This window comes from Oratosquilla oratoria, chromosome 35, assembly GCF_046742065.1.
Source record: "Oratosquilla oratoria isolate Oo_2021 chromosome 35, ASM4674206v1, whole genome shotgun sequence".
NCBI lineage: Eukaryota > Metazoa > Arthropoda > Malacostraca > Stomatopoda > Squillidae > Oratosquilla > Oratosquilla oratoria.
Window position 1 is genome coordinate 45,771,435 of NC_134811.1, and position 7,500 is coordinate 45,778,934.

The window sequence follows — 7,500 nt, forward strand, 5'->3', positions numbered from 1 at the left end:
AATCTGATCTACACATCCTCTACCTGTCCTAAAACCACACTGTTCCTCAACAATTACTCCCTCTGTTCCTCTCCTAATCCTCTCAATCAAGACCTTCCCATAAGCCTTCCCAAGTACACTCAATAAGCTGATCCCTCTGAAACTACTACACTCACACTTGTCCCCCTTTTCTTTGTAAATAGGAACTATACAGGCACTCCTCCAGTCCTCTGGCACTCTACCATCTCTAAACATACATTAAATAACCTCACCAGCCAGTCCACTATAACCGTACCTCCTTTTTTCAGACATTCTGCATGGCATCCATTCAACCCAGGTGCCTTACCTGCTCTCATCATCTTAACAGCTGCTTTCACTTCATCCTTCCGTATTTCTCCTCCATTTTCCTCACTCATCACTCTCATTTTTTCTTAGCATTTCCCACTGCAACTACCTTTCCCTCCCAATCCTCCTTCACATTTAGCAACTCCCTAAAATACTCTGCCCACCTTCCTCTCACTGCATTCTCTTCCATTATCATCTCTCCATCTGCATCTTTTACCTTTTCTTCTCTACTTGATTCACCTCCTCTTCCTCTTCTAATTTCCTTCTAAATATCTTTTTATTACTTTCAAAATTTTCTGTCATACTCTTTCCCCATTTCACATGTACTCTCCTCTTTGCTTCCTTTATCTTACGCTTAACTTCCTTTCTCTTTACTTTGTACCTCTCATACGATTCCCTCGTCGTAATTTGTAGCCAATCTATGAATGCCTGTTTCTTCTCTTCTACACCCTTCTTTGCTTCCTCATCCCACCACTCACTACCCTTCCTTCTATTTCCTCCCGCCCTCCTTGTTCCACACACCATCTTTGCACACCTTATGACTCCCTCCTTGAACCATCCCCATTCCTCCTCCACTCCTAGTTCTACTCTATCCTTTACTCTGTCCCACTCCTCTCTCAATTTCTTCTTATACTCATTCTCCTTTTTTCCACATTGAAGCAGTTCACTGTAAGTACCTCCATACCTTCTGCCCTTTTCCTCTTTCTCCACCTATTCTCCACTCTCAATTTACCTTTTACCAGGAAATGATCTGATATTCCCCTACTCTCTCCCCTTAGAACATATACATCCTTAACTCTTCCTACCATACTCCTGGTCACCACTATATTGTCCATTAACGCTCTGTCTGGAACCCTTCCATCCACCACCCTCTCCCATGTGTACTTATGATTGACTTTCTTCTTGAACACTGCATTTGCTATCATCAACTCTTTTTCAAGACACATCTCCACCATCAATTCTCCACTACGATTTTTGCCTCGAACTCCATACTTCCCAATCACTCCGTCAATTGGTTCATTTCTTACCCTAGCATTTAGGTCTCCCGATACAACTACATTGACATTTCTCCCTAATCCCTCTATACACTCATTTATATCTATCCAAAATTCCTCCCTTTTCTCTACGTTTTTCTCACTACCAGGCCCATACGCACCTACAAAAACCCACATCTCGTTTCCCAGCTTCACCTTCATCCACATCAACCTTGATGACACCTCCTTCCACACCACTACCCGCTTACTTATCTCTTCACTTACTAGTATAGCCACCCCTTCTCTCCCTCGTCCCCTCTTCACTCCTGAGTACCTCCCAGCTACACTCCCAAACTCACTGTTTCCCTTTTCTTTCATTTTAGTTTCACTCAAAGCCAGTACACCCATCTTTTTTCTCACAAACATACTGCCTATCTCTTCCCTTTTACTCTCATCTGTACCACATCCACGCACATTAAAAGACCCAAACATTAGGGTACTGGTTGGGGCTACAGGTAGTAGGACTCCTAATTCCATCCCCCTTCCCTTTTTTGTCGCCTTTTACGACTTAAGTGAAAATACTTGGTGGCAGTATTCTTTTGCCCCCACCACAGGGTAGGTAGGCGAATTAAGGAAATGAATATTCAGAGAAATGGTTCAGGACAGTAACAAGGGGTTGGGGGACAGCATAACGGAGGGACAGTCGTAGTATAAAAGTGTCTTCATTTCTCTATGTATAGAGTTTACCTCTATCACAGACAAAATGATGTGTGCCTCTGGTCCGTAGGGGCGCCCCATATAGACCCTAAGAAATGTAGCATAATGAAGTTAGGAAAAAGTAAAGAAGTACATCAGGAAAATATACAATTGGAACTAAAGAGGTAAAGAAAGTGGAATCTGAAAAAGATCTAGTAGTAGTAGTAGTAGTAGTTTATTTGGCGATGAATCAATATACATGAAGTGCAGATAATGAAAAGAACACATAGTTCGAAATAACAATTACAATTGCCGAGGATAACACAAAAAAGTAACTAAGCTTATTTCCATTGTAGTCCTGAAGCGTATTTCTATTTTATTTTATTTATTTATTTATTTATTTATTTATTTATTTATTTATTTATTTACTTATTGATTTATTTATTTATCTATTTATTTATTTATATATTTATCTATTCATTTATTAATTTATGTTTATTTATTTATTTATCTATTTATCTATTTATTGATACCAAAAGGTGAGAATGAATATGAGAACAATGATAGATAATGATCAGCAGACAGACAGAAAGTCAACAAATCGTGTGTCCCAACATCCACTCCGAGGAGGTTCAGTGGTGCCCTATACGCCTGGACTGTGGCGGAGGTCAAGAGTGGAGGCGGTTCGAGTTCTGTAAACGAGTTCGCAATAAAGTGAGGCTATATTAGATTTCCTGATGGGAAGTTCGTGACGTTAGAGCAAGAGAGAGGCAGTAGATGGCTGAGGGTTTAGAGAGGAAGTGTGGAGGTGAACTAAAGAGTAAAGGAAGAAAGCAAATATTCAAGAAGAATGAATTGTTGTTCTTTTTTATGAGAAATAAATATCTAAATTTAACGTAAACAGAAGGTACTTTGAAGAAATTCCTTCACCATGACATTAGAACATATATGTATATATATATATATATATATATATATATATATATATACATATATATATATATATATATATAAATATGAAATATAAAAGATATGGAGAGGATTAGATTTTTTTTTTATATAAATTGTGAAATATGATAGATGTTACAAAAAATAGATAGAGAGGTGTGGGGATAAGGCATGGGATGGAGGTTGGAAAAGAAATATTGGTTGGAGCAAAAGCATATGGATAGAATAAATAATGGATGGCTAGTCGAGAGAGAACGAAAAATACAAGGGGATGGAGTGAGTTTGGGAGGAAGACCGAAATTGAGATGAAGGGACGAAACCAGGGGATTTTGAATGTAAGCGGAATGTCTGTCGAGCAGGAAGGAGAGAGAGTACAAGAGATAATTTTGAATGCAAGGAACCTATAAATGGATGGACGGGTGACGTGGACCGAAGGGATGTCCTTCGCATCCGTCTCACAGTTGAATGGATGAGAGTCTTCGTACGGTGAAGCGGTGGGGGTAAACCCAGCCCCAACCTTTGGAATCCAGAGGTGTGGCAAAGGTAAGGGATGGCCCTTGAGAGGAAGGACAGTTCAATGTTATTTTTTATGCGATGAGCGTGCGTGTTTTGATTCATTCACCAAAACAATAAGAGAAAAGACATTGTATATATACAGTATATATATATATATGTATATATATATATATATATATATATATATATATATATATACATATATACATACATATATATATATATATATTTATGTACATATATATATATACACATATACATATATATATATATACATATACATACATACATATATCTATATATATATGTATATATATGTATATATATATATATATATATATATATAATATGTGTGTGTGTGTGTGTGAGTTTGTGTGTGTGTGTATGTGTGTGTGTGTGTGATTCACCGCGGTCTTGGATTGCGTGTTGGACACGTGATCAACAGTTTTTACCCTCCCGGAAGAGAGCTCAAAACTCATATATGACTGATGTATGGTTAATGCAAATGCACATACACACAACTCCCCGCCCACGAGAGTTGGAGTATATATACATATATATACATACATATATATACATATATATATATATGTATATATATATATATTGCTATAGTTGGGCAGCAGATCCTCTTTAAGGCAAATGTCATTAAAATTTGCAGCAGCTTCTGCGTTCACGAGTTTTTTGCTGACATTCTCAACTTTTCTAATGCTGGCGCGCTGAGTCGTGCTAAGTTCTTTAATTACCTGACCAAATAGCATTGGAGGTATAAGTAAAGGCATCGGAATTATCTTCTCTAATTTTATGCAGAGCTTTCGCCTAACTGTTAGGCATCTTCAGTGCTAATGAGTACAGTGTGTGGGAAATTATCTTATATACACAATACACAGATCACAGACACATGCGTGCTGATCCGGTTGACCAATCAGGAGGCAGGAACACTAAGCTCCGCCCCCAGGCCTAGCGGCTGATCCTTAAGGTGACCTCGATGTCTTTTGATGTGGGAATAATAAATGGATCCGGAGTCTGTCTGTTCATCGTGGGGTTTTTATCTTTTATATATAAGGCTTCTAGGATATGAAGGCGTGTGTGGTTTGTTTCTGTCTGTAAAATAGTGATGCCCTCCTCCAAATTCTTTCTTGTCAGTGGGGTCTGATGTACGTCTTCGTGGTGTCGCTTGATAGCGCCATTGGAGAGATGAAGGGTGAGACGCCTCGTGAGCTTCGTCGTAGTCATCCCTATGTATGTTTCATTGAGGGCTTCACAGTTCCCTTTTCTGCAGGAGTATTCATACACGAGATGGCTACGCTGAAGTTCCGGTGTCCTCTGGCAGGGGTTGTTCTTTATAAGGAGTTGGGATGTCTTCATGTTTTTATAGAAAATAACCAGATCTATTTTGTCGTTGTCGTTAGTGGGTTTCACGTCTTTGTGGATGATTTTTCTAAGGGCTTCCTCATCGGCTCTATAATGGGTGGACATGGTGTTTTGGTAGAAAATTTTAATCCTGGCTTCTCCTACTGGTTTTTCTGCTGGGGTTGAATACCATCTATCAAGGTGCTTGTTAATAGCAAATTGCACCTCTCTCTATATATATGTATATATATATACATACATATATATATATATATATATATATATATATATATATATATATGACTAATTTCAGTAAGAAGTCAATTAACAAAATTAGGATACCTGTCGTGGTTTTTACAAAAAAGCCCTTAGTAAAGCCAAAATTAGTTTTTACAAATCAGATTCCCAATTCGCCATGAATACCAAGTGGGATAATAGTTGCATAAAATTACCATATGATGAATCAATTAATGACATGTCTCATTTGTTACCAAAAGAAAAAGTAAATTTTATCTTCAATTATCCCAATAATTTGTTCAATAAAGTTGTCAATGTACATCACAGATCGAAAAGTGCTCGAAATATACGCATCTTTTTACTTTCGCTTATTCTTCTCCGAAAGTGTGTAATTAGTATTATGTATATATATATATATATATATATATATATATATATACATATATATATAAATATGTATATATACATATGTATATATATATATATACATATATATATATGTATATATATGTATATATATATATGTATATATATGTATATATATATATATATATATACATATATACACTGTACATGTACGTATGTTTGTATATCAATTGTCATTATTTCTCTGTTTATTATTATTTGCTTGATTTTCATTTATTATTAGTTATCTGTCAATTTATTATTATTTACTATTTACTTGTTTGTTTATTATTTAACTATACTTAAGCATTTACTTATTTTATCTATTATCATTTATATTATTATATATATTTTTATAATTATTATAATTTTTCCGCATCCGACCTAGTTATGGACCAAAAAGTCTCCTGTCGGCATACTCAGCCTTTGTAATCCTTTGTAATTCGCCGCTGCTGCACACATAAAAGCGTTCCCCACTTTACACTCCATAAATGCACTGAAAACAAGAAATCTTATTTCATTTGACATTGAAGGAAGCAAACTTCTGAGAAAAAACAACTAAATAAAACTTGATTTTATTCAGCTGAGGGGAGAACCCCTGCGTGACTCTTAAGAGTAAAGAAATTGTGAGTGGAGCTTCTCCCAGTCGAAGTTCTTAGTGAAGTATATGAATATATATATATATATATATGTACATATATGTTAGAGATAAGGTGTGGGGAGTGACATGGTTCCTCATTTTCGGACTCCTTGTCTGAGCTAGAAGATCGCTGGATTACCTTCCATGCCTTCTGCACCCGCTCTCTCACCGAAGTTGTTAGGAGGAGGAGGATCTTCAAGCAACACTACGCTGTGAGGAATCTGCTCCCAGCAGCCTGGGCAGCTATCTTCTTTCTTTTCATCACCGGCCGAGGATCTTTTTGGATTGATACATCTCCAGGAGTAATTCTTCTTTTTTCTCAGCTCCTTGCTCTCTCCGTTGGATTTCTCTGCCTGTGCATCGAGAGGGATCCCGGCAGAGGTCCTTGGAATAAGGACCACGACCTACTTGACGAAGAGTTAGGCTTTGTGGACGGCTTCTGCCCCGTTTGCCGGTTCTACCAGGGTCCACGCGATAGTCACTGCTCAGAGTGCCGCGTGTGTATTAGGGAAAAGGACCATCATTGCCCTGTGCTGGGTGTCTGCATCAGGGGTCGCAACTACCCGCACTACTTCGGCATGCTCTGGTCCGCAACCCTCTTCCACGGCCTGAGCAACTTTGCCACCGTGGCCAACCTGGTTATGACCTGGGGCAGCGAGGGCGGCATCGGGTGCCAAGTGGGACTTCTCCTCGTGTCTCTCTATCCCACAGCCCTCTTTACGTACTTCACAGAGAACCACACTATGAGATTCTTCACGCACCCCCCACGAATCTTGTGGAAGACGTTTCCGCAGGAAGGTTCTCTCTCAGCCCTTCCCAGACCTCCACAGCATCTTCATCGAACACAGGACCTCTGGAGTGGACGGAGGTTTCCTCGATGCTACGGTCATCTGAAGAGACACGACTAGAACTCCGGCTCCAGCAGGACACGTTCCAATTATTTCCTTCTAACAAGGACCCAGACCTTCACAGCATCTTCATCGTGCACAATACCACTGGAGTGGACGGAGGTTTTCTTGATGCTACGATCACCTGAAGAGACACGACTAGAACTCCGGCTCCAGCAGGACACGTTCCAATTACTTCCTTCTAACAAGGACCCAGACCTTCACCGCATCTTCATCGTGCACAGCACCTCTGGAGTGGACGGAGGTTTCCTTGATGCTACGGTCATCTGAAGAGACACGACTAGAACTCCAGCAGGACACGTTCCGATTATTGCCTTCTAACGAGGACCCAGAGGCAGACATTTGCGACGACGAGCGCTGACAGTGCCAAGCACGTCTCTGTGTCTCTTGAGAACCTGAGACTTCACTAAGAACTTCGACTGGGAGAAGCTCCACTCAGGGTTTCCCCTGAGCTGAATAAAATCAAGTTTTATTTAGTTGTTTTTTCTCAGAAGTTTGC